The sequence below is a fragment of the Anomaloglossus baeobatrachus genome, unplaced genomic scaffold (genome assembly GCF_048569485.1).
Source record: "Anomaloglossus baeobatrachus isolate aAnoBae1 unplaced genomic scaffold, aAnoBae1.hap1 Scaffold_3468, whole genome shotgun sequence".
In the NCBI taxonomy this organism is placed as follows: domain Eukaryota; kingdom Metazoa; phylum Chordata; class Amphibia; order Anura; family Aromobatidae; genus Anomaloglossus; species Anomaloglossus baeobatrachus.
The window spans coordinates 50712-75722 of NW_027442833.1; the positions used below are offsets into that span (position 1 = coordinate 50712).

Consider the following 25011-nt stretch of genomic DNA (forward strand, 5'->3'; position numbering starts at 1 on the left):
CTTCGGCTGAGAAACCAACACCCGGTTGGAGGTCCGGTTAGCCTTGGGCTGAGAAACCAACACCGGTTGACGGTCCGGGCAGTTTCGGCTGCGAAACCAACAACTAGTAGCTCTCTACTCCACTTGGGTAAGATGCCTGGGTGGACGCTGGGAGCAACGACAAGGCTCAACCAGGCTTCGGCTTGGGGGAGCACCGAAGATCCCTGACCCTTGCTGTGGCCTTCTGGCTCGGAGGGACGGGGTTGATTTTTGGGGACCCTCTCCTCACGGTGGGGTCCACACGAATCCTAGCCTTTGCACTGTTTTTGGTGTGACTTCGGTCATGCATTTTTTGTGGTGCTTTGGAAAGCTTCATTAAATCAAAAATCTGTTCTTATCAGTTTAATATCTGATACGTCCCCTATCTGGGGACCATATATTAAATGGATTTTTAGAACAGGGAGATGGAAAAAGAGCTTGCTCTGTCCACTCCACGCATTGACCTGGTATTGCAGTACCTCCAGGAACGGTGCACCCCTTCTTAACCCAGTTTCCAAAAGCAGAACTCAATTCACCTGATTCATATTAGCCCGATTTAATGAATTGGAAGAAAGCATACGTCTTCATATGCACCTCAATTTGGCCCATTCACTTTTCACACTTCCTCCTTTTGTTTTTTATCTTTCACACTTTTGACTTTCTTTATTCATCCAAATAGCAAACTCATCACCACTCAACCTGACCAACTCGGCTATGTCCCCGTGCTGCAGTTCTCTGTCTTATCTAGATCATTTGCAATTGAATGGAATAGATCCCTTTTGGACAAAGTGGATTCACCTGCTGCTGCAGTGACCACAGGTGTGATAACATCTAGAATTGGCATCTGGTGCGATCTCTCCGCTTCCACTCCAAAGAAAGTTACCTGTTTATTCCTATCATGCATTGGTTTTTGGGGTTTTCTTTGAGTAATGATGATCTCTTTAGTAGTCTGTTGGCGCCCTCTCCTGGAGGAATAGTTTGCTTGCTCTTGGACATTCTAAAAGAGAGGTCATGATAGACATTGAGCTTCTGAGCTCAATTGGGGACAGTCATGGGTGATGAATGTTTGCAACCTACTGCGAAGCCTCATACCGCAATATAAGGAACGTCAAATACTAAGAAAGGGCGGCCTATGAAAGAATTACTACTTTCAATAAGTACACTTAAACGGCTAATTGGGAATAGAAAAACTGTAAAAAGCCCTCTGAGAAAGCCCCCCTCTAACCTTTGATAGTAAGCTTTTCTGTAGTCTGCCTGTTGATGTATTTTCCGTTTGAACTGTGCACAACATGAAGAGACGGAACACTGGCGGCTTGTCACAATGCCCCCCGATGACATCACAATAGCGCTGCTGCCTAGAAAACAAGCTGCGCAGAAGAAGTTGTTCTTTGGGTGGGAGGGTGGGCTAGTGGAAGGAGGGGGCAATCTCTTTTTTTCCCGGGTGGTAGGGGGATGACAGGAGAAGGGAAGCGGGTGGTGAGAAAGGTACAGAGGGCAGGGTTTGGGGGCTGGGAAGGAAAGGGAAAAGATTAGGGTTTGGGGATGATGAAAGGGCTTTCTACGGGTAAGGATGGCAAAGGGTGGCAGTGACGGAAAGTCAGGCAACCTGTCCTGTCCGTCTTTTTGTATCGTGAATTGGAAAGACTGCAAGGGGGAGGGGAGTTGCTTGCGCCCTAAAGGAGGAGTTATTCAGATTCATTGCAGTGGGCGGCGGCTGCAAAACGCACCATTCTTCTTGTTTTGGCTCTGCAAAGCAGCCTTTTCAAGGGTTGGCTTGGGTGACAAAATGTCTTGTGTAGGCGTGGGTTTGTCTCCCTCTCGCTCTCTCTCCCTAAGATGTGTCCGGCATAGGCCAGGGTGCCACTCGAGGCCCAAACCAATTCTGGTTATCGCTTCTCGGCCTTTTGGCTAAGATCAAGTGTAGTATCTGTTCTTATCAGTTTAATATCTGATACGTCCCCTATCTGGGGACCATATATTAAATGGATTTTTAGAACAGGGAGATGGAAAAAGAGCTTGCTCTGTCCACTCCACGCATTGACCTGGTATTGCAGTACCTCCAGGAACGGTGCACCCCTTCTTAACCCAGTTTCCAAAAGCAGAACTCAATTCACCTGATTCATATTAGCCCGATTTAATGAATTGGAAGAAAGCATACGTCTTCATATGCACCTCAATTTGGCCCATTCACTTTTCACACTTCCTCCTTTTGTTTTTTATCTTTCACACTTTTGACTTTCTTTATTCATCCAAATAGCAAACTCATCACCACTCAACCTGACCAACTCGGCTATGTCCCCGTGCTGCAGTTCTCTGTCTTATCTAGATCATTTGCAATTGAATGGAATAGATCCCTTTTGGACAAAGTGGATTCACCTGCTGCTGCAGTGACCACAGGTGTGATAACATCTAGAATTGGCATCTGGTGCGATCTCTCCGCTTCCACTCCAAAGAAAGTTACCTGTTTATTCCTATCATGCATTGGTTTTTGGGGTTTTCTTTGAGTAATGATGATCTCTTTAGTAGTCTGTTGGCGCCCTCTCCTGGAGGAATAGTTTGCTTGCTCTTGGACATTCTAAAAGAGAGGTCATGATAGACATTGAGCTTCTGAGCTCAATTGGGGACAGTCATGGGTGATGAATGTTTGCAACCTACTGCGAAGCCTCATACCGCAATATAAGGAACGTCAAATACTAAGAAAGGGCGGCCTATGAAAGAATTACTACTTTCAATAAGTACACTTAAACGGCTAATTGGGAATAGAAAAACTGTAAAAAGCCCTCTGAGAAAGCCCCCCTCTAACCTTTGATAGTAAGCTTTTCTGTAGTCTGCCTGTTGATGTATTTTCCGTTTGAACTGTGCACAACATGAAGAGACGGAACACTGGCGGCTTGTCACAATGCCCCCCGATGACATCACAATAGCGCTGCTGCCTAGAAAACAAGCTGCGCAGAAGAAGTTGTTCTTTGGGTGGGAGGGTGGGCTAGTGGAAGGAGGGGGCAATCTCTTTTTTTCCCGGGTGGTAGGGGGATGACAGGAGAAGGGAAGCGGGTGGTGAGAAAGGTACAGAGGGCAGGGTTTGGGGGCTGGGAAGGAAAGGGAAAAGATTAGGGTTTGGGGATGATGAAAGGGCTTTCTACGGGTAAGGATGGCAAAGGGTGGCAGTGACGGAAAGTCAGGCAACCTGTCCTGTCCGTCTTTTTGTATCGTGAATTGGAAAGACTGCAAGGGGGAGGGGAGTTGCTTGCGCCCTAAAGGAGGAGTTATTCAGATTCATTGCAGTGGGCGGCGGCTGCAAAACGCACCATTCTTCTTGTTTTGGCTCTGCAAAGCAGCCTTTTCAAGGGTTGGCTTGGGTGACAAAATGTCTTGTGTAGGCGTGGGTTTGTCTCCCTCTCGCTCTCTCTCCCTAAGATGTGTCCGGCATAGGCCAGGGTGCCACTCGAGGCCCAAACCAATTCTGGTTATCGCTTCTCGGCCTTTTGGCTAAGATCAAGTGTAGTATCTGTTCTTATCAGTTTAATATCTGATACGTCCCCTATCTGGGGACCATATATTAAATGGATTTTTAGAACAGGGAGATGGAAAAAGAGCTTGCTCTGTCCACTCCACGCATTGACCTGGTATTGCAGTACCTCCAGGAACGGTGCACCCCTTCTTAACCCAGTTTCCAAAAGCAGAACTCAATTCACCTGATTCATATTAGCCCGATTTAATGAATTGGAAGAAAGCATACGTCTTCATATGCACCTCAATTTGGCCCATTCACTTTTCACACTTCCTCCTTTTGTTTTTTATCTTTCACACTTTTGACTTTCTTTATTCATCCAAATAGCAAACTCATCACCACTCAACCTGACCAACTCGGCTATGTCCCCGTGCTGCAGTTCTCTGTCTTATCTAGATCATTTGCAATTGAATGGAATAGATCCCTTTTGGACAAAGTGGATTCACCTGCTGCTGCAGTGACCACAGGTGTGATAACATCTAGAATTGGCATCTGGTGCGATCTCTCCGCTTCCACTCCAAAGAAAGTTACCTGTTTATTCCTATCATGCATTGGTTTTTGGGGTTTTCTTTGAGTAATGATGATCTCTTTAGTAGTCTGTTGGCGCCCTCTCCTGGAGGAATAGTTTGCTTGCTCTTGGACATTCTAAAAGAGAGGTCATGATAGACATTGAGCTTCTGAGCTCAATTGGGGACAGTCATGGGTGATGAATGTTTGCAACCTACTGCGAAGCCTCATACCGCAATATAAGGAACGTCAAATACTAAGAAAGGGCGGCCTATGAAAGAATTACTACTTTCAATAAGTACACTTAAACGGCTAATTGGGAATAGAAAAACTGTAAAAAGCCCTCTGAGAAAGCCCCCCTCTAACCTTTGATAGTAAGCTTTTCTGTAGTCTGCCTGTTGATGTATTTTCCGTTTGAACTGTGCACAACATGAAGAGACGGAACACTGGCGGCTTGTCACAATGCCCCCCGATGACATCACAATAGCGCTGCTGCCTAGAAAACAAGCTGCGCAGAAGAAGTTGTTCTTTGGGTGGGAGGGTGGGCTAGTGGAAGGAGGGGGCAATCTCTTTTTTTCCCGGGTGGTAGGGGGATGACAGGAGAAGGGAAGCGGGTGGTGAGAAAGGTACAGAGGGCAGGGTTTGGGGGCTGGGAAGGAAAGGGAAAAGATTAGGGTTTGGGGATGATGAAAGGGCTTTCTACGGGTAAGGATGGCAAAGGGTGGCAGTGACGGAAAGTCAGGCAACCTGTCCTGTCCGTCTTTTTGTATCGTGAATTGGAAAGACTGCAAGGGGGAGGGGAGTTGCTTGCGCCCTAAAGGAGGAGTTATTCAGATTCATTGCAGTGGGCGGCGGCTGCAAAACGCACCATTCTTCTTGTTTTGGCTCTGCAAAGCAGCCTTTTCAAGGGTTGGCTTGGGTGACAAAATGTCTTGTGTAGGCGTGGGTTTGTCTCCCTCTCGCTCTCTCTCCCTAAGATGTGTCCGGCATAGGCCAGGGTGCCACTCGAGGCCCAAACCAATTCTGGTTATCGCTTCTCGGCCTTTTGGCTAAGATCAAGTGTAGTATCTGTGAGGCTCGGCAGATGCAATGCACACTGGAAGGTTGCGCTTGCTAGTACTCTGGATGTATAGTATATTCATCTAGAGGAAAACATGGCCCTACCAGGATCGAGGCTATTAGACTGAGTAAGTGTGGGGGCTATGGTGCAATGTGCCCCAGGACTGACGACCCTGGAGTGAGTCTGAGCTTGCTGGCTTGGGACCCCGGCGAGCCTTGGGCTCTGTAGCACACCGTACCTTGCCCTTTCATACTTTCTGAGCATATTGCTCTATCCCGGCCTTCTGGCTAGGAAGGGAAATTTTTATAATCATGGTCGGAGGTCCGTTCAGCTTTGGGCTGAGAAACCAACACCCGGTTGGAGGTCCGGGTCAGCTTCGGCTGAGAAACCAACACCCGGTTTGAGGTCCGGGTCAGCTTCGGCTGAGAAACCAACACCCGGTTGGAGGTCCGGGTCAGCTTCGGCTGAGAAACCAACACCCGGTTGGAGGTCCGGGTCAGCTTCGGCTGAGAAACCAACACCCGGTTGGAGGTCCGGTTAGCCTTGGGCTGAGAAACTAACACCGGTTGACGGTCCGGGCAGTTTCGGCTGCGAAACCAACAACTAGTAGCTCTCTACTCCACTTGGGTAAGATGCCTGGGTGGACGCTGGGAGCAACGACAAGGCTCAACCAGGCTTCGGCTTGGGGGAGCACCGAAGATCCCTGACCCTTGCTGTGGCCTTCTGGCTCGGAGGGACGGGGTTGATTTTTGGGGACCCTCTCCTCACGGAAGGGTCCACACGAATCCTAGCCTTTGCACTGTTTTTGGTGTGACTTCGGTCATGCATTTTTTGCGGTGCTTTGGAAAGCTTCATTAAATCAAAAATCTGTTCTTATCAGTTTAATATCTGATACGTCCCCTATCTGGGGACCATATATTAAATGGATTTTTAGAACAGGGAGATGGAAAAAGAGCTTGCTCTGTCCACTCCACGCATTGACCTGGTATTGCAGTACCTCCAGGAACGGTGCACCCCTTCTTAACCCAGTTTCCAAAAGCAGAACTCAATTCACCTGATTCATATTAGCCCGATTTAATGAATTGGAAGAAAGCATACGTCTTCATATGCACCTCAATTTGGCCCATTCACTTTTCACACTTCCTCCTTTTGTTTTTTATCTTTCACACTTTTGACTTTCTTTATTCATCCAAATAGCAAACTCATCACCACTCAACCTGACCAACTCGGCTATGTCCCCGTGCTGCAGTTCTCTGTCTTATCTAGATCATTTGCAATTGAATGGAATAGATCCCTTTTGGACAAAGTGGATTCACCTGCTGCTGCAGTGACCACAGGTGTGATAACATCTAGAATTGGCATCTGGTGCGATCTCTCCGCTTCCACTCCAAAGAAAGTTACCTGTTTATTCCTATCATGCATTGGTTTTTGGGGTTTTCTTTGAGTAATGATGATCTCTTTAGTAGTCTGTTGGCGCCCTCTCCTGGAGGAATAGTTTGCTTGCTCTTGGACATTCTAAAAGAGAGGTCATGATAGACATTGAGCTTCTGAGCTCAATTGGGGACAGTCATGGGTGATGAATGTTTGCAACCTACTGCGAAGCCTCATACCGCAATATAAGGAACGTCAAATACTAAGAAAGGGCGGCCTATGAAAGAATTACTACTTTCAATAAGTACACTTAAACGGCTAATTGGGAATAGAAAAACTGTAAAAAGCCCTCTGAGAAAGCCCCCCTCTAACCTTTGATAGTAAGCTTTTCTGTAGTCTGCCTGTTGATGTATTTTCCGTTTGAACTGTGCACAACATGAAGAGACGGAACACTGGCGGCTTGTCACAATGCCCCCCGATGACATCACAATAGCGCTGCTGCCTAGAAAACAAGCTGCGCAGAAGAAGTTGTTCTTTGGGTGGGAGGGTGGGCTAGTGGAAGGAGGGGGCAATCTCTTTTTTTCCCGGGTGGTAGGGGGATGACAGGAGAAGGGAAGCGGGTGGTGAGAAAGGTACAGAGGGCAGGGTTTGGGGGCTGGGAAGGAAAGGGAAAAGATTAGGGTTTGGGGATGATGAAAGGGCTTTCTACGGGTAAGGATGGCAAAGGGTGGCAGTGACGGAAAGTCAGGCAACCTGTCCTGTCCGTCTTTTTGTATCGTGAATTGGAAAGACTGCAAGGGGGAGGGGAGTTGCTTGCGCCCTAAAGGAGGAGTTATTCAGATTCATTGCAGTGGGCGGCGGCTGCAAAACGCACCATTCTTCTTGTTTTGGCTCTGCAAAGCAGCCTTTTCAAGGGTTGGCTTGGGTGACAAAATGTCTTGTGTAGGCGTGGGTTTGTCTCCCTCTCGCTCTCTCTCCCTAAGATGTGTCCGGCATAGGCCAGGGTGCCACTCGAGGCCCAAACCAATTCTGGTTATCGCTTCTCGGCCTTTTGGCTAAGATCAAGTGTAGTATCTGTTCTTATCAGTTTAATATCTGATACGTCCCCTATCTGGGGACCATATATTAAATGGATTTTTAGAACAGGGAGATGGAAAAAGAGCTTGCTCTGTCCACTCCACGCATTGACCTGGTATTGCAGTACCTCCAGGAACGGTGCACCCCTTCTTAACCCAGTTTCCAAAAGCAGAACTCAATTCACCTGATTCATATTAGCCCGATTTAATGAATTGGAAGAAAGCATACGTCTTCATATGCACCTCAATTTGGCCCATTCACTTTTCACACTTCCTCCTTTTGTTTTTTATCTTTCACACTTTTGACTTTCTTTATTCATCCAAATAGCAAACTCATCACCACTCAACCTGACCAACTCGGCTATGTCCCCGTGCTGCAGTTCTCTGTCTTATCTAGATCATTTGCAATTGAATGGAATAGATCCCTTTTGGACAAAGTGGATTCACCTGCTGCTGCAGTGACCACAGGTGTGATAACATCTAGAATTGGCATCTGGTGCGATCTCTCCGCTTCCACTCCAAAGAAAGTTACCTGTTTATTCCTATCATGCATTGGTTTTTGGGGTTTTCTTTGAGTAATGATGATCTCTTTAGTAGTCTGTTGGCGCCCTCTCCTGGAGGAATAGTTTGCTTGCTCTTGGACATTCTAAAAGAGAGGTCATGATAGACATTGAGCTTCTGAGCTCAATTGGGGACAGTCATGGGTGATGAATGTTTGCAACCTACTGCGAAGCCTCATACCGCAATATAAGGAACGTCAAATACTAAGAAAGGGCGGCCTATGAAAGAATTACTACTTTCAATAAGTACACTTAAACGGCTAATTGGGAATAGAAAAACTGTAAAAAGCCCTCTGAGAAAGCCCCCCTCTAACCTTTGATAGTAAGCTTTTCTGTAGTCTGCCTGTTGATGTATTTTCCGTTTGAACTGTGCACAACATGAAGAGACGGAACACTGGCGGCTTGTCACAATGCCCCCCGATGACATCACAATAGCGCTGCTGCCTAGAAAACAAGCTGCGCAGAAGAAGTTGTTCTTTGGGTGGGAGGGTGGGCTAGTGGAAGGAGGGGGCAATCTCTTTTTTTCCCGGGTGGTAGGGGGATGACAGGAGAAGGGAAGCGGGTGGTGAGAAAGGTACAGAGGGCAGGGTTTGGGGGCTGGGAAGGAAAGGGAAAAGATTAGGGTTTGGGGATGATGAAAGGGCTTTCTACGGGTAAGGATGGCAAAGGGTGGCAGTGACGGAAAGTCAGGCAACCTGTCCTGTCCGTCTTTTTGTATCGTGAATTGGAAAGACTGCAAGGGGGAGGGGAGTTGCTTGCGCCCTAAAGGAGGAGTTATTCAGATTCATTGCAGTGGGCGGCGGCTGCAAAACGCACCATTCTTCTTGTTTTGGCTCTGCAAAGCAGCCTTTTCAAGGGTTGGCTTGGGTGACAAAATGTCTTGTGTAGGCGTGGGTTTGTCTCCCTCTCGCTCTCTCTCCCTAAGATGTGTCCGGCATAGGCCAGGGTGCCACTCGAGGCCCAAACCAATTCTGGTTATCGCTTCTCGGCCTTTTGGCTAAGATCAAGTGTAGTATCTGTTCTTATCAGTTTAATATCTGATACGTCCCCTATCTGGGGACCATATATTAAATGGATTTTTAGAACAGGGAGATGGAAAAAGAGCTTGCTCTGTCCACTCCACGCATTGACCTGGTATTGCAGTACCTCCAGGAACGGTGCACCCCTTCTTAACCCAGTTTCCAAAAGCAGAACTCAATTCACCTGATTCATATTAGCCCGATTTAATGAATTGGAAGAAAGCATACGTCTTCATATGCACCTCAATTTGGCCCATTCACTTTTCACACTTCCTCCTTTTGTTTTTTATCTTTCACACTTTTGACTTTCTTTATTCATCCAAATAGCAAACTCATCACCACTCAACCTGACCAACTCGGCTATGTCCCCGTGCTGCAGTTCTCTGTCTTATCTAGATCATTTGCAATTGAATGGAATAGATCCCTTTTGGACAAAGTGGATTCACCTGCTGCTGCAGTGACCACAGGTGTGATAACATCTAGAATTGGCATCTGGTGCGATCTCTCCGCTTCCACTCCAAAGAAAGTTACCTGTTTATTCCTATCATGCATTGGTTTTTGGGGTTTTCTTTGAGTAATGATGATCTCTTTAGTAGTCTGTTGGCGCCCTCTCCTGGAGGAATAGTTTGCTTGCTCTTGGACATTCTAAAAGAGAGGTCATGATAGACATTGAGCTTCTGAGCTCAATTGGGGACAGTCATGGGTGATGAATGTTTGCAACCTACTGCGAAGCCTCATACCGCAATATAAGGAACGTCAAATACTAAGAAAGGGCGGCCTATGAAAGAATTACTACTTTCAATAAGTACACTTAAACGGCTAATTGGGAATAGAAAAACTGTAAAAAGCCCTCTGAGAAAGCCCCCCTCTAACCTTTGATAGTAAGCTTTTCTGTAGTCTGCCTGTTGATGTATTTTCCGTTTGAACTGTGCACAACATGAAGAGACGGAACACTGGCGGCTTGTCACAATGCCCCCCGATGACATCACAATAGCGCTGCTGCCTAGAAAACAAGCTGCGCAGAAGAAGTTGTTCTTTGGGTGGGAGGGTGGGCTAGTGGAAGGAGGGGGCAATCTCTTTTTTTCCCGGGTGGTAGGGGGATGACAGGAGAAGGGAAGCGGGTGGTGAGAAAGGTACAGAGGGCAGGGTTTGGGGGCTGGGAAGGAAAGGGAAAAGATTAGGGTTTGGGGATGATGAAAGGGCTTTCTACGGGTAAGGATGGCAAAGGGTGGCAGTGACGGAAAGTCAGGCAACCTGTCCTGTCCGTCTTTTTGTATCGTGAATTGGAAAGACTGCAAGGGGGAGGGGAGTTGCTTGCGCCCTAAAGGAGGAGTTATTCAGATTCATTGCAGTGGGCGGCGGCTGCAAAACGCACCATTCTTCTTGTTTTGGCTCTGCAAAGCAGCCTTTTCAAGGGTTGGCTTGGGTGACAAAATGTCTTGTGTAGGCGTGGGTTTGTCTCCCTCTCGCTCTCTCTCCCTAAGATGTGTCCGGCATAGGCCAGGGTGCCACTCGAGGCCCAAACCAATTCTGGTTATCGCTTCTCGGCCTTTTGGCTAAGATCAAGTGTAGTATCTGTTCTTATCAGTTTAATATCTGATACGTCCCCTATCTGGGGACCATATATTAAATGGATTTTTAGAACAGGGAGATGGAAAAAGAGCTTGCTCTGTCCACTCCACGCATTGACCTGGTATTGCAGTACCTCCAGGAACGGTGCACCCCTTCTTAACCCAGTTTCCAAAAGCAGAACTCAATTCACCTGATTCATATTAGCCCGATTTAATGAATTGGAAGAAAGCATACGTCTTCATATGCACCTCAATTTGGCCCATTCACTTTTCACACTTCCTCCTTTTGTTTTTTATCTTTCACACTTTTGACTTTCTTTATTCATCCAAATAGCAAACTCATCACCACTCAACCTGACCAACTCGGCTATGTCCCCGTGCTGCAGTTCTCTGTCTTATCTAGATCATTTGCAATTGAATGGAATAGATCCCTTTTGGACAAAGTGGATTCACCTGCTGCTGCAGTGACCACAGGTGTGATAACATCTAGAATTGGCATCTGGTGCGATCTCTCCGCTTCCACTCCAAAGAAAGTTACCTGTTTATTCCTATCATGCATTGGTTTTTGGGGTTTTCTTTGAGTAATGATGATCTCTTTAGTAGTCTGTTGGCGCCCTCTCCTGGAGGAATAGTTTGCTTGCTCTTGGACATTCTAAAAGAGAGGTCATGATAGACATTGAGCTTCTGAGCTCAATTGGGGACAGTCATGGGTGATGAATGTTTGCAACCTACTGCGAAGCCTCATACCGCAATATAAGGAACGTCAAATACTAAGAAAGGGCGGCCTATGAAAGAATTACTACTTTCAATAAGTACACTTAAACGGCTAATTGGGAATAGAAAAACTGTAAAAAGCCCTCTGAGAAAGCCCCCCTCTAACCTTTGATAGTAAGCTTTTCTGTAGTCTGCCTGTTGATGTATTTTCCGTTTGAACTGTGCACAACATGAAGAGACGGAACACTGGCGGCTTGTCACAATGCCCCCCGATGACATCACAATAGCGCTGCTGCCTAGAAAACAAGCTGCGCAGAAGAAGTTGTTCTTTGGGTGGGAGGGTGGGCTAGTGGAAGGAGGGGGCAATCTCTTTTTTTCCCGGGTGGTAGGGGGATGACAGGAGAAGGGAAGCGGGTGGTGAGAAAGGTACAGAGGGCAGGGTTTGGGGGCTGGGAAGGAAAGGGAAAAGATTAGGGTTTGGGGATGATGAAAGGGCTTTCTACGGGTAAGGATGGCAAAGGGTGGCAGTGACGGAAAGTCAGGCAACCTGTCCTGTCCGTCTTTTTGTATCGTGAATTGGAAAGACTGCAAGGGGGAGGGGAGTTGCTTGCGCCCTAAAGGAGGAGTTATTCAGATTCATTGCAGTGGGCGGCGGCTGCAAAACGCACCATTCTTCTTGTTTTGGCTCTGCAAAGCAGCCTTTTCAAGGGTTGGCTTGGGTGACAAAATGTCTTGTGTAGGCGTGGGTTTGTCTCCCTCTCGCTCTCTCTCCCTAAGATGTGTCCGGCATAGGCCAGGGTGCCACTCGAGGCCCAAACCAATTCTGGTTATCGCTTCTCGGCCTTTTGGCTAAGATCAAGTGTAGTATCTGTTCTTATCAGTTTAATATCTGATACGTCCCCTATCTGGGGACCATATATTAAATGGATTTTTAGAACAGGGAGATGGAAAAAGAGCTTGCTCTGTCCACTCCACGCATTGACCTGGTATTGCAGTACCTCCAGGAACGGTGCACCCCTTCTTAACCCAGTTTCCAAAAGCAGAACTCAATTCACCTGATTCATATTAGCCCGATTTAATGAATTGGAAGAAAGCATACGTCTTCATATGCACCTCAATTTGGCCCATTCACTTTTCACACTTCCTCCTTTTGTTTTTTATCTTTCACACTTTTGACTTTCTTTATTCATCCAAATAGCAAACTCATCACCACTCAACCTGACCAACTCGGCTATGTCCCCGTGCTGCAGTTCTCTGTCTTATCTAGATCATTTGCAATTGAATGGAATAGATCCCTTTTGGACAAAGTGGATTCACCTGCTGCTGCAGTGACCACAGGTGTGATAACATCTAGAATTGGCATCTGGTGCGATCTCTCCGCTTCCACTCCAAAGAAAGTTACCTGTTTATTCCTATCATGCATTGGTTTTTGGGGTTTTCTTTGAGTAATGATGATCTCTTTAGTAGTCTGTTGGCGCCCTCTCCTGGAGGAATAGTTTGCTTGCTCTTGGACATTCTAAAAGAGAGGTCATGATAGACATTGAGCTTCTGAGCTCAATTGGGGACAGTCATGGGTGATGAATGTTTGCAACCTACTGCGAAGCCTCATACCGCAATATAAGGAACGTCAAATACTAAGAAAGGGCGGCCTATGAAAGAATTACTACTTTCAATAAGTACACTTAAACGGCTAATTGGGAATAGAAAAACTGTAAAAAGCCCTCTGAGAAAGCCCCCCTCTAACCTTTGATAGTAAGCTTTTCTGTAGTCTGCCTGTTGATGTATTTTCCGTTTGAACTGTGCACAACATGAAGAGACGGAACACTGGCGGCTTGTCACAATGCCCCCCGATGACATCACAATAGCGCTGCTGCCTAGAAAACAAGCTGCGCAGAAGAAGTTGTTCTTTGGGTGGGAGGGTGGGCTAGTGGAAGGAGGGGGCAATCTCTTTTTTTCCCGGGTGGTAGGGGGATGACAGGAGAAGGGAAGCGGGTGGTGAGAAAGGTACAGAGGGCAGGGTTTGGGGGCTGGGAAGGAAAGGGAAAAGATTAGGGTTTGGGGATGATGAAAGGGCTTTCTACGGGTAAGGATGGCAAAGGGTGGCAGTGACGGAAAGTCAGGCAACCTGTCCTGTCCGTCTTTTTGTATCGTGAATTGGAAAGACTGCAAGGGGGAGGGGAGTTGCTTGCGCCCTAAAGGAGGAGTTATTCAGATTCATTGCAGTGGGCGGCGGCTGCAAAACGCACCATTCTTCTTGTTTTGGCTCTGCAAAGCAGCCTTTTCAAGGGTTGGCTTGGGTGACAAAATGTCTTGTGTAGGCGTGGGTTTGTCTCCCTCTCGCTCTCTCTCCCTAAGATGTGTCCGGCATAGGCCAGGGTGCCACTCGAGGCCCAAACCAATTCTGGTTATCGCTTCTCGGCCTTTTGGCTAAGATCAAGTGTAGTATCTGTTCTTATCAGTTTAATATCTGATACGTCCCCTATCTGGGGACCATATATTAAATGGATTTTTAGAACAGGGAGATGGAAAAAGAGCTTGCTCTGTCCACTCCACGCATTGACCTGGTATTGCAGTACCTCCAGGAACGGTGCACCCCTTCTTAACCCAGTTTCCAAAAGCAGAACTCAATTCACCTGATTCATATTAGCCCGATTTAATGAATTGGAAGAAAGCATACGTCTTCATATGCACCTCAATTTGGCCCATTCACTTTTCACACTTCCTCCTTTTGTTTTTTATCTTTCACACTTTTGACTTTCTTTATTCATCCAAATAGCAAACTCATCACCACTCAACCTGACCAACTCGGCTATGTCCCCGTGCTGCAGTTCTCTGTCTTATCTAGATCATTTGCAATTGAATGGAATAGATCCCTTTTGGACAAAGTGGATTCACCTGCTGCTGCAGTGACCACAGGTGTGATAACATCTAGAATTGGCATCTGGTGCGATGTCTCCGCTTCCACTCCAAAGAAAGTTACCTGTTTATTCCTATCATGCATTGGTTTTTGGGGTTTTCTTTGAGTAATGATGATCTCTTTAGTAGTCTGTTGGCGCCCTCTCCTGGAGGAATAGTTTGCTTGCTCTTGGACATTCTAAAAGAGAGGTCATGATAGACATTGAGCTTCTGAGCTCAATTGGGGACAGTCATGGGTGATGAATGTTTGCAACCTACTGCGAAGCCTCATACCGCAATATAAGGAACGTCAAATACTAAGAAAGGGCGGCCTATGAAAGAATTACTACTTTCAATAAGTACACTTAAACGGCTAATTGGGAATAGAAAAACTCTAAAAAGCCCTCTGAGAAAGCCCCCCTCTAACCTTTGATAGTAAGCTTTTCTGTAGTCTGCCTGTTGATGTATTTTCCGTTTGAACTGTGCACAACATGAAGAGACGGAACACTGGCGGCTTGTCACAATGCCCCCCGATGACATCACAATAGCGCTGCTGCCTAGAAAACAAGCTGCGTAGAAGAAGTTGTTCTTTGGGTGGGAGGGTGGGCTAGTGGAAGGAGGGGGCAATCTCTTTTTTTCCCGGGTGGTAGGGGGATGACAGGAGAAGGGAAGCGGGTGGTGAGAAAGGTACAGAGGGCAGGGTTTGGGGGCTGGGAAGGAAAGGGAAAAGATTAGGGTTTGGGGATGATGAAAGGGCTTTCTACGGGTAAGGATGGCAAAGGGTGGCAGTGACGGAAAGTCAGGCAACCTGTCCTGTCCGTCTTTTTGTATCGTGAATTGGAAAGACTGCAAGGGGGAGGGGAGTTGCTTGCGCCCTAAAGGAGGAGTTATTCAGATTCATTGCAGTGGGCGGCGGCTGCAAAACGCACCATTCTTCTTGTTTTGGCTCTGCAAAGCAGCCTTTTCAAGGGTTGGCTTGGGTGACAAAATGTCTTGTGTAGGCGTGGGTTTGTCTCCCTCTCGCTCTCTCTCCCTAAGATGTGTCCGGCATAGGCCAGGGTGCCACTCGAGGCCCAAACCAATTCTGGTTATCGCTTCTCGGCCTTTTGGCTAAGATCAAGTGTAGTATCTGTTCTTATCAGTTTAATATCTGATACGTCCCCTATCTGGGGACCATATATTAAATGGATTTTTAGAACAGGGAGATGGAAAAAGAGCTTGCTCTGTCCACTCCACGCATTGACCTGGTATTGCAGTACCTCCAGGAACGGTGCACCCCTTCATAACCCAGTTTCCAAAAGCAGAACTCAATTCACCTGATTCATATTAGCCCGATTTAATGAATTGGAAGAAAGCATACGTCTTCATATGCACCTCAATTTGGCCCATTCACTTTTCACACTTCCTCCTTTTGTTTTTTATCTTTCACACTTTTGACTTTCTTTATTCATCCAAATAGCAAACTCATCACCACTCAACCTGACCAACTCGGCTATGTCCCCGTGCTGCAGTTCTCTGTCTTATCTAGATCATTTGCAATTGAATGGAATAGATCCCTTTTGGACAAAGTGGATTCACCTGCTGCTGCAGTGACCACAGGTGTGATAACATCTAGAATTGGCATCTGGTGCGATCTCTCCGCTTCCACTCCAAAGAAAGTTACCTGTTTATTCCTATCATGCATTGGTTTTTGGGGTTTTCTTTGAGTAATGATGATCTCTTTAGTAGTCTGTTGGCGCCCTCTCCTGGAGGAATAGTTTGCTTGCTCTTGGACATTCTAAAAGAGAGGTCATGATAGACATTGAGCTTCTGAGCTCAATTGGGGACAGTCATGGGTGATGAATGTTTGCAACCTACTGCGAAGCCTCATACCGCAATATAAGGAACGTCAAATACTAAGAAAGGGCGGCCTATGAAAGAATTACTACTTTCAATAAGTACACTTAAACGGCTAATTGGGAATAGAAAAACTGTAAAAAGCCCTCTGAGAAAGCCCCCCTCTAACCTTTGATAGTAAGCTTTTCTGTAGTCTGCCTGTTGATGTATTTTCCGTTTGAACTGTGCACAACATGAAGAGACGGAACACTGGCGGCTTGTCACAATGCCCCCCGATGACATCACAATAGCGCTGCTGCCTAGAAAACAAGCTGCGCAGAAGAAGTTGTTCTTTGGGTGGGAGGGTGGGCTAGTGGAAGGAGGGGGCAATCTCTTTTTTTCCCGGGTGGTAGGGGGATGACAGGAGAAGGGAAGCGGGTGGTGAGAAAGGTACAGAGGGCAGGGTTTGGGGGCTGGGAAGGAAAGGGAAAAGATTAGGGTTTGGGGATGATGAAAGGGCTTTCTACGGGTAAGGATGGCAAAGGGTGGCAGTGACGGAAAGTCAGGCAACCTGTCCTGTCCGTCTTTTTGTATCGTGAATTGGAAAGACTGCAAGGGGGAGGGGAGTTGCTTGCGCCCTAAAGGAGGAGTTATTCAGATTCATTGCAGTGGGCGGCGGCTGCAAAACGCACCATTCTTCTTGTTTTGGCTCTGCAAAGCAGCCTTTTCAAGGGTTGGCTTGGGTGACAAAATGTCTTGTGTAGGCGTGGGTTTGTCTCCCTCTCGCTCTCTCTCCCTAAGATGTGTCCGGCATAGGCCAGGGTGCCACTCGAGGCCCAAACCAATTCTGGTTATCGCTTCTCGGCCTTTTGGCTAAGATCAAGTGTAGTATCTGTTCTTATCAGTTTAATATCTGATACGTCCCCTATCTGGGGACCATATATTAAATGGATTTTTAGAACAGGGAGATGGAAAAAGAGCTTGCTCTGTCCACTCCACGCATTGACCTGGTATTGCAGTACCTCCAGGAACGGTGCACCCCTTCTTAACCCAGTTTCCAAAAGCAGAACTCAATTCACCTGATTCATATTAGCCCGATTTAATGAATTGGAAGAAAGCATACGTCTTCATATGCACCTCAATTTGGCCCATTCACTTTTCACACTTCCTCCTTTTGTTTTTTATCTTTCACACTTTTGACTTTCTTTATTCATCCAAATAGCAAACTCATCACCACTCAACCTGACCAACTCGGCTATGTCCCCGTGCTGCAGTTCTCTGTCTTATCTAGATCATTTGCAATTGAATGGAATAGATCCCTTTTGGACAAAGTGGATTCACCTGCTGCTGCAGTGACCACAGGTGTGATAACATCTAGAATTGGCATCTGGTGCGATCTCTCCGCTTCCACTCCAAAGAAAGTTACCTGTTTATTCCTATCATGCATTGGTTTTTGGGGTTTTCTTTGAGTAATGATGATCTCTTTAGTAGTCTGTTGGCGCCCTCTCCTGGAGGAATAGTTTGCTTGCTCTTGGACATTCTAAAAGAGAGGTCATGATAGACATTGAGCTTCTGAGCTCAATTGGGGACAGTCATGGGTGATGAATGTTTGCAACCTACTGCGAAGCCTCATACCGCAATATAAGGAACGTCAAATACTAAGAAAGGGCGGCCTATGAAAGAATTACTACTTTCAATAAGTACACTTAAACGGCTAATTGGGAATAGAAAAACTGTAAAAAGCCCTCTGAGAAAGCCCCCCTCTAACCTTTGATAGTAAGCTTTTCTGTAGTCTGCCTGTTGATGTATTTTCCGTTTGAACTGTGCACAACATGAAGAGACGGAACACTGGCGGCTTGTCACAATGCCCCCCGATGACATCACAATAGCGCTGCTGCCTAGAAAACAAGCTGCGCAGAAGAAGTTGTTCTTTGGGTGGGAGGGTGGGCTAGTGGAAGGAGGGGGCAATCTCTTTTTTTCCCGGGTGGTAGGGGGATGACAGGAGAAGGGAAGCGGGTGGTGAGAAAGGTACAGAGGGCAGGGTTTGGGGGCTGGGAAGGAAAGGGAAAAGATTAGGGTTTGGGGATGATGAAAGGGCTTTCTACGGGTAAGGATGGCAAAGGGTGGCAGTGACGGAAAGTCAGGCAACCTGTCCTGTCCGTCTTTTTGTATCGTGAATTGGAAAGACTGCAAGGGGGAGGGGAGTTGCTTGCGCCCTAAAGGAGGAGTTATTCAGATTCATTGCAGTGGGCGGCGGCTGCAAAACGCACCATTCTTCTTGTTTTGGCTCTGCAAAGCAGCCTTTTCAAGGGTTGGCTTGGGTGACAAAATGTCTTGTGTAGGCGTGGGTTTGTCTCCCTCTCGCTCTCTCTCCCTAAGATGTGTCCGGCATAGGCCAGGGTGCCACTCGAGGCCCAAACCAATTCTGGTTATCGCTTCTCGGCCTTTTGGCTAAGATCAAGTGTAGTATCTGTTCTTATCAGTTTAATATCTGATACGTCCCCTATCTGGGGACCATATATTAAATGGATTTTTAGAACAGGGAGATGGAAAAAGAGCTTGCTCTGTCCACTCCACGCATTGACCTGGTATTGCAGTACCTCCAGGAACGGTGCACCCCTTCTTAACCCAGTTTCCAAAAGCAGAACTCAATTCACCTGATTCATATTAGCCCGATTTAATGAATTGGAAGAAAGCATACGTCTTCATATGCACCTCAATTTGGCCCATTCACTTTTCACACTTCCTCCTTTTGTTTTTTATCTTTCACACTTTTGACTTTCTTTATTCATCCAAATAGCAAACTCATCACCACTCAACCTGACCAACTCGGCTATGTCCCCGTGCTGCAGTTCTCTGTCTTATCTAGATCATTTGCAATTGAATGGAATAGATCCCTTTTGGACAAAGTGGATTCACCTGCTGCTGCAGTGACCACAGGTGTGATAACATCTAGAATTGGCATCTGGTGCGATCTCTCCGCTTCCACTCCAAAGAAAGTTACCTGTTTATTCCTATCATGCATTGGTTTTTGGGGTTTTCTTTGAGTAATGATGATCTCTTTAGTAGTCTGTTGGCGCCCTCTCCTGGAGGAATAGTTTGCTTGCTCTTGGACATTCTAAAAGAGAGGTCATGATAGACATTGAGCTTCTGAGCTCAATTGGGGACAGTCATGGGTGATGAATGTTTGCAACCTACTGCGAAGCCTCATACCGCAATATAAGGAACGTCAAATACTAAGAAAGGGCGGCCTATGAAAGAATTACTACTTTCAATAAGTACACTTAAACGGCTAATTGGGAATAGAAAAACTGTAAAAAGCCCTCTGAGAAAGCCCCCCTCTAACCTTTGATAGTAAGCTTTTCTGTAGTCTGCCTGTTGATGTATTTTCCGTTTGAACTGTGCACAACATGAAGAGACGGAACACTGGCGGCTTGTCACAATGCCCCCCGATGACATCACAATAGCGCTGCTGCCTAGAAAACAAGCTGCGCAGAAGAAGTTGTTCTTTGGGTGGGAGGGTGGGCTAGTGGAAGGAGGGGGCAATCTCTTTTTTTCCCGGGTGGTAGGGGGATGACAGGAGAAGGGAAGCGGGTGGTGAGAAAGGTACAGAGGGCAGGGTTTGGGGGCTGGGAAGGAAAGGGAAAAGATTAGGGTTTGGGGATGATGAAAGGGCTTTCTACGGGTAAGGATGGCAAAGGGTGGCAGTGACGGAAAGTCAGGCAACCTGTCCTGTCCGTCTTTTTGTATCGTGAATTGGAAAGACTGCAAGGGGGAGGGGAGTTGCTTGCGCCCTAAAGGAGGAGTTATTCAGATTCATTGCAGTGGGCGGCGGCTGCAAAACGCACCATTCTTCTTGTTTTGGCTCTGCAAAGCAGCCTTTTCAAGGGTTGGCTTGGGTGACAAAATGTCTTGTGTAGGCGTGGGTTTGTCTCCCTCTCGCTCTCTCTCCCTAAGATGTGTCCGGCATAGGCCAGGGTGCCACTCGAGGCCCAAACCAATTCTGGTTATCGCTTCTCGGCCTTTTGGCTAAGATCAAGTGTAGTATCTGTTCTTATCAGTTTAATATCTGATACGTCCCCTATCTGGGGACCATATATTAAATGGATTTTTAGAACAGGGAGATGGAAAAAGAGCTTGCTCTGTCCACTCCACGCATTGACCTGGTATTGCAGTACCTCCAGGAACGGTGCACCCCTTCTTAACCCAGTTTCCAAAAGCAGAACTCAATTCACCTGATTCATATTAGCCCGATTTAATGAATTGGAAGAAAGCATACGTCTTCATATGCACCTCAATTTGGCCCATTCACTTTTCACACTTCCTCCTTTTGTTTTTTATCTTTCACACTTTTGACTTTCTTTATTCATCCAAATAGCAAACTCATCACCACTCAACCTGACCAACTCGGCTATGTCCCCGTGCTGCAGTTCTCTGTCTTATCTAGATCATTTGCAATTGAATGGAATAGATCCCTTTTGGACAAAGTGGATTCACCTGCTGCTGCAGTGACCACAGGTGTGATAACATCTAGAATTGGCATCTGGTGCGATCTCTCCGCTTCCACTCCAAAGAAAGTTACCTGTTTATTCCTATCATGCATTGGTTTTTGGGGTTTTCTTTGAGTAATGATGATCTCTTTAGTAGTCTGTTGGCGCCCTCTCCTGGAGGAATAGTTTGCTTGCTCTTGGACATTCTAAAAGAGAGGTCATGATAGACATTGAGCTTCTGAGCTCAATTGGGGACAGTCATGGGTGATGAATGTTTGCAACCTACTGCGAAGCCTCATACCGCAATATAAGGAACGTCAAATACTAAGAAAGGGCGGCCTATGAAAGAATTACTACTTTCAATAAGTACACTTAAACGGCTAATTGGGAATAGAAAAACTGTAAAAAGCCCTCTGAGAAAGCCCCCCTCTAACCTTTGATAGTAAGCTTTTCTGTAGTCTGCCTGTTGATGTATTTTCCGTTTGAACTGTGCACAACATGAAGAGACGGAACACTGGCGGCTTGTCACAATGCCCCCCGATGACATCACAATAGCGCTGCTGCCTAGAAAACAAGCTGCGCAGAAGAAGTTGTTCTTTGGGTGGGAGGGTGGGCTAGTGGAAGGAGGGGGCAATCTCTTTTTTTCCCGGGTGGTAGGGGGATGACAGGAGAAGGGAAGCGGGTGGTGAGAAAGGTACAGAGGGCAGGGTTTGGGGGCTGGGAAGGAAAGGGAAAAGATTAGGGTTTGGGGATGATGAAAGGGCTTTCTACGGGTAAGGATGGCAAAGGGTGGCAGTGACGGAAAGTCAGGCAACCTGTCCTGTCCGTCTTTTTGTATCGTGAATTGGAAAGACTGCAAGGGGGAGGGGAGTTGCTTGCGCCCTAAAGGAGGAGTTATTCAGATTCATTGCAGTGGGCGGCGGCTGCAAAACGCACCATTCTTCTTGTTTTGGCTCTGCAAAGCAGCCTTTTCAAGGGTTGGCTTGGGTGACAAAATGTCTTGTGTAGGCGTGGGTTTGTCTCCCTCTCGCTCTCTCTCCCTAAGATGTGTCCGGCATAGGCCAGGGTGCCACTCGAGGCCCAAACCAATTCTGGTTATCGCTTCTCGGCCTTTTGGCTAAGATCAAGTGTAGTATCTGTTCTTATCAGTTTAATATCTGATACGTCCCCTATCTGGGGACCATATATTAAATGGATTTTTAGAACAGGGAGATGGAAAAAGAGCTTGCTCTGTCCACTCCACGCATTGACCTGGTATTGCAGTACCTCCAGGAACGGTGCACCCCTTCTTAACCCAGTTTCCAAAAGCAGAACTCAATTCACCTGATTCATATTAGCCCGATTTAATGAATTGGAAGAAAGCATACGTCTTCATATGCACCTCAATTTGGCCCATTCACTTTTCACACTTCCTCCTTTTGTTTTTTATCTTTCACACTTTTGACTTTCTTTATTCATCCAAATAGCAAACTCATCACCACTCAACCTGACCAACTCGGCTATGTCCCCGTGCTGCAGTTCTCTGTCTTATCTAGATCATTTGCAATTGAATGGAATAGATCCCTTTTGGACAAAGTGGATTCACCTGCTGCTGCAGTGACCACAGGTGTGATAACATCTAGAATTGGCATCTGGTGCGATCTCTCCGCTTCCACTCCAAAGAAAGTTACCTGTTTATTCCTATCATGCATTGGTTTTTGGGGTTTTCTTTGAGTAATGATGATCTCTTTAGTAGTCTGTTGGCGCCCTCTCCTGGAGGAATAGTTTGCTTGCTCTTGGACATTCTAAAAGAGAGGTCATGATAGACATTGAGCTTCTGAGCTCAATTGGGGACAGTCATGGGTGATGAATGTTTGCAACCTACTGCGAAGCCTCATACCGCAATATAAGGAACGTCAAATACTAAGAAAGGGCGGCCTATGAAAGAATTACTACTTTCAATAAGTACACTTAAACGGCTAATTGGGAATAGAAAAACTGTAAAAAGCCCTCTGAGAAAGCCCCCCTCTAACCTTTGATAGTAAGCTTTTCTGTAGTCTGCCTGTTGATGTATTTTCCGTTTGAACTGTGCACAACATGAAGAGACGGAACACTGGCGGCTTGTCACAATGCCCCCCGATGACATCACAATAGCGCTGCTGCCTAGAAAACAAGCTGCGCAGAAGAAGTTGTTCTTTGGGTGGGAGGGTGGGCTAGTGGAAGGAGGGGGCAATCTCTTTTTTTCCCGGGTGGTAGGGGGATGACAGGAGAAGGGAAGCGGGTGGTGAGAAAGGTACAGAGGGCAGGGTTTGGGGGCTGGGAAGGAAAGGGAAAAGATTAGGGTTTGGGGATGATGAAAGGGCTTTCTACGGGTAAGGATGGCAAAGGGTGGCAGTGACGGAAAGTCAGGCAACCTGTCCTGTCCGTCTTTTTGTATCGTGAATTGGAAAGACTGCAAGGGGGAGGGGAGTTGCTTGCGCCCTAAAGGAGGAGTTATTCAGATTCATTGCAGTGGGCGGCGGCTGCAAAACGCACCATTCTTCTTGTTTTGGCTCTGCAAAGCAGCCTTTTCAAGGGTTGGCTTGGGTGACAAAATGTCTTGTGTAGGCGTGGGTTTGTCTCCCTCTCGCTCTCTCTCCCTAAGATGTGTCCGGCATAGGCCAGGGTGCCACTCGAGGCCCAAACCAATTCTGGTTATCGCTTCTCGGCCTTTTGGCTAAGATCAAGTGTAGTATCTGTTCTTATCAGTTTAATATCTGATACGTCCCCTATCTGGGGACCATATATTAAATGGATTTTTAGAACAGGGAGATGGAAAAAGAGCTTGCTCTGTCCACTCCACGCATTGACCTGGTATTGCAGTACCTCCAGGAACGGTGCACCCCTTCTTAACCCAGTTTCCAAAAGCAGAACTCAATTCACCTGATTCATATTAGCCCGATTTAATGAATTGGAAGAAAGCATACGTCTTCATATGCACCTCAATTTGGCCCATTCACTTTTCACACTTCCTCCTTTTGTTTTTTATCTTTCACACTTTTGACTTTCTTTATTCATCCAAATAGCAAACTCATCACCACTCAACCTGACCAACTCGGCTATGTCCCCGTGCTGCAGTTCTCTGTCTTATCTAGATCATTTGCAATTGAATGGAATAGATCCCTTTTGGACAAAGTGGATTCACCTGCTGCTGCAGTGACCACAGGTGTGATAACATCTAGAATTGGCATCTGGTGCGATCTCTCCGCTTCCACTCCAAAGAAAGTTACCTGTTTATTCCTATCATGCATTGGTTTTTGGGGTTTTCTTTGAGTAATGATGATCTCTTTAGTAGTCTGTTGGCGCCCTCTCCTGGAGGAATAGTTTGCTTGCTCTTGGACATTCTAAAAGAGAGGTCATGATAGACATTGAGCTTCTGAGCTCAATTGGGGACAGTCATGGGTGATGAATGTTTGCAACCTACTGCGAAGCCTCATACCGCAATATAAGGAACGTCAAATACTAAGAAAGGGCGGCCTATGAAAGAATTACTACTTTCAATAAGTACACTTAAACGGCTAATTGGGAATAGAAAAACTGTAAAAAGCCCTCTGAGAAAGCCCCCCTCTAACCTTTGATAGTAAGCTTTTCTGTAGTCTGCCTGTTGATGTATTTTCCGTTTGAACTGTGCACAACATGAAGAGACGGAACACTGGCGGCTTGTCACAATGCCCCCCGATGACATCACAATAGCGCTGCTGCCTAGAAAACAAGCTGCGCAGAAGAAGTTGTTCTTTGGGTGGGAGGGTGGGCTAGTGGAAGGAGGGGGCAATCTCTTTTTTTCCCGGGTGGTAGGGGGATGACAGGAGAAGGGAAGCGGGTGGTGAGAAAGGTACAGAGGGCAGGGTTTGGGGGCTGGGAAGGAAAGGGAAAAGATTAGGGTTTGGGGATGATGAAAGGGCTTTCTACGGGTAAGGATGGCAAAGGGTGGCAGTGACGGAAAGTCAGGCAACCTGTCCTGTCCGTCTTTTTGTATCGTGAATTGGAAAGACTGCAAGGGGGAGGGGAGTTGCTTGCGCCCTAAAGGAGGAGTTATTCAGATTCATTGCAGTGGGCGGCGGCTGCAAAACGCACCATTCTTCTTGTTTTGGCTCTGCAAAGCAGCCTTTTCAAGGGTTGGCTTGGGTGACAAAATGTCTTGTGTAGGCGTGGGTTTGTCTCCCTCTCGCTCTCTCTCCCTAAGATGTGTCCGGCATAGGCCAGGGTGCCACTCGAGGCCCAAACCAATTCTGGTTATCGCTTCTCGGCCTTTTGGCTAAGATCAAGTGTAGTATCTGTTCTTATCAGTTTAATATCTGATACGTCCCCTATCTGGGGACCATATATTAAATGGATTTTTAGAACAGGGAGATGGAAAAAGAGCTTGCTCTGTCCACTCCACGCATTGAC

General features: G+C 46.7%; 15 non-coding genes and 2 pseudogenes across 15 annotated transcripts; all 17 read left to right on the top strand.

The window, feature by feature from the left end:
• The first annotated feature begins 326 nt into the window (after positions 1-326).
• On the top strand, positions 327-519 carry LOC142272215 (U2 spliceosomal RNA). The gene has a single exon (XR_012737126.1). It is a non-coding gene; the product is annotated as a U2 spliceosomal RNA (small nuclear RNA).
• A 1387-nt stretch (positions 520-1906) lies between these two features.
• Positions 1907-2097, top strand: LOC142272197 (U2 spliceosomal RNA). The gene has a single exon (XR_012737111.1). It is a non-coding gene; the product is annotated as a U2 spliceosomal RNA (small nuclear RNA).
• A 1387-nt stretch (positions 2098-3484) lies between these two features.
• LOC142272198 (U2 spliceosomal RNA) lies at positions 3485-3675 on the top strand. Its single transcript, XR_012737112.1, has one exon. It is a non-coding gene; the product is annotated as a U2 spliceosomal RNA (small nuclear RNA).
• Positions 3676-5062: 1387 nt separating this feature from the next.
• LOC142272223 (U2 spliceosomal RNA) lies at positions 5063-5189 on the top strand (annotated as a pseudogene).
• A 730-nt stretch (positions 5190-5919) lies between these two features.
• LOC142272217 (U2 spliceosomal RNA) lies at positions 5920-6112 on the top strand. The gene has a single exon (XR_012737127.1). It is a non-coding gene; the product is annotated as a U2 spliceosomal RNA (small nuclear RNA).
• Positions 6113-7499: 1387 nt separating this feature from the next.
• LOC142272199 (U2 spliceosomal RNA) lies at positions 7500-7690 on the top strand. Its single transcript, XR_012737113.1, has one exon. It is a non-coding gene; the product is annotated as a U2 spliceosomal RNA (small nuclear RNA).
• Positions 7691-9077: 1387 nt separating this feature from the next.
• LOC142272201 (U2 spliceosomal RNA) lies at positions 9078-9268 on the top strand. The gene has a single exon (XR_012737114.1). It is a non-coding gene; the product is annotated as a U2 spliceosomal RNA (small nuclear RNA).
• A 1387-nt stretch (positions 9269-10655) lies between these two features.
• LOC142272202 (U2 spliceosomal RNA) lies at positions 10656-10846 on the top strand. Its single transcript, XR_012737115.1, has one exon. It is a non-coding gene; the product is annotated as a U2 spliceosomal RNA (small nuclear RNA).
• Positions 10847-12233: 1387 nt separating this feature from the next.
• On the top strand, positions 12234-12424 carry LOC142272203 (U2 spliceosomal RNA). The gene has a single exon (XR_012737116.1). It is a non-coding gene; the product is annotated as a U2 spliceosomal RNA (small nuclear RNA).
• Positions 12425-13811: 1387 nt separating this feature from the next.
• LOC142272204 (U2 spliceosomal RNA) lies at positions 13812-14002 on the top strand. The gene has a single exon (XR_012737117.1). It is a non-coding gene; the product is annotated as a U2 spliceosomal RNA (small nuclear RNA).
• Positions 14003-15389: 1387 nt separating this feature from the next.
• Positions 15390-15580, top strand: LOC142272205 (U2 spliceosomal RNA). The gene has a single exon (XR_012737118.1). It is a non-coding gene; the product is annotated as a U2 spliceosomal RNA (small nuclear RNA).
• Positions 15581-16967: 1387 nt separating this feature from the next.
• LOC142272206 (U2 spliceosomal RNA) lies at positions 16968-17158 on the top strand. The gene has a single exon (XR_012737119.1). It is a non-coding gene; the product is annotated as a U2 spliceosomal RNA (small nuclear RNA).
• A 1387-nt stretch (positions 17159-18545) lies between these two features.
• On the top strand, positions 18546-18736 carry LOC142272207 (U2 spliceosomal RNA). The gene has a single exon (XR_012737120.1). It is a non-coding gene; the product is annotated as a U2 spliceosomal RNA (small nuclear RNA).
• Positions 18737-20123: 1387 nt separating this feature from the next.
• LOC142272209 (U2 spliceosomal RNA) lies at positions 20124-20314 on the top strand. The gene has a single exon (XR_012737122.1). It is a non-coding gene; the product is annotated as a U2 spliceosomal RNA (small nuclear RNA).
• Positions 20315-21701: 1387 nt separating this feature from the next.
• LOC142272210 (U2 spliceosomal RNA) lies at positions 21702-21892 on the top strand. The gene has a single exon (XR_012737123.1). It is a non-coding gene; the product is annotated as a U2 spliceosomal RNA (small nuclear RNA).
• Positions 21893-23279: 1387 nt separating this feature from the next.
• On the top strand, positions 23280-23470 carry LOC142272212 (U2 spliceosomal RNA). Its single transcript, XR_012737124.1, has one exon. It is a non-coding gene; the product is annotated as a U2 spliceosomal RNA (small nuclear RNA).
• Positions 23471-24857: 1387 nt separating this feature from the next.
• LOC142272214 (U2 spliceosomal RNA) lies at positions 24858-25011 on the top strand (annotated as a pseudogene; the record flags this gene model as incomplete).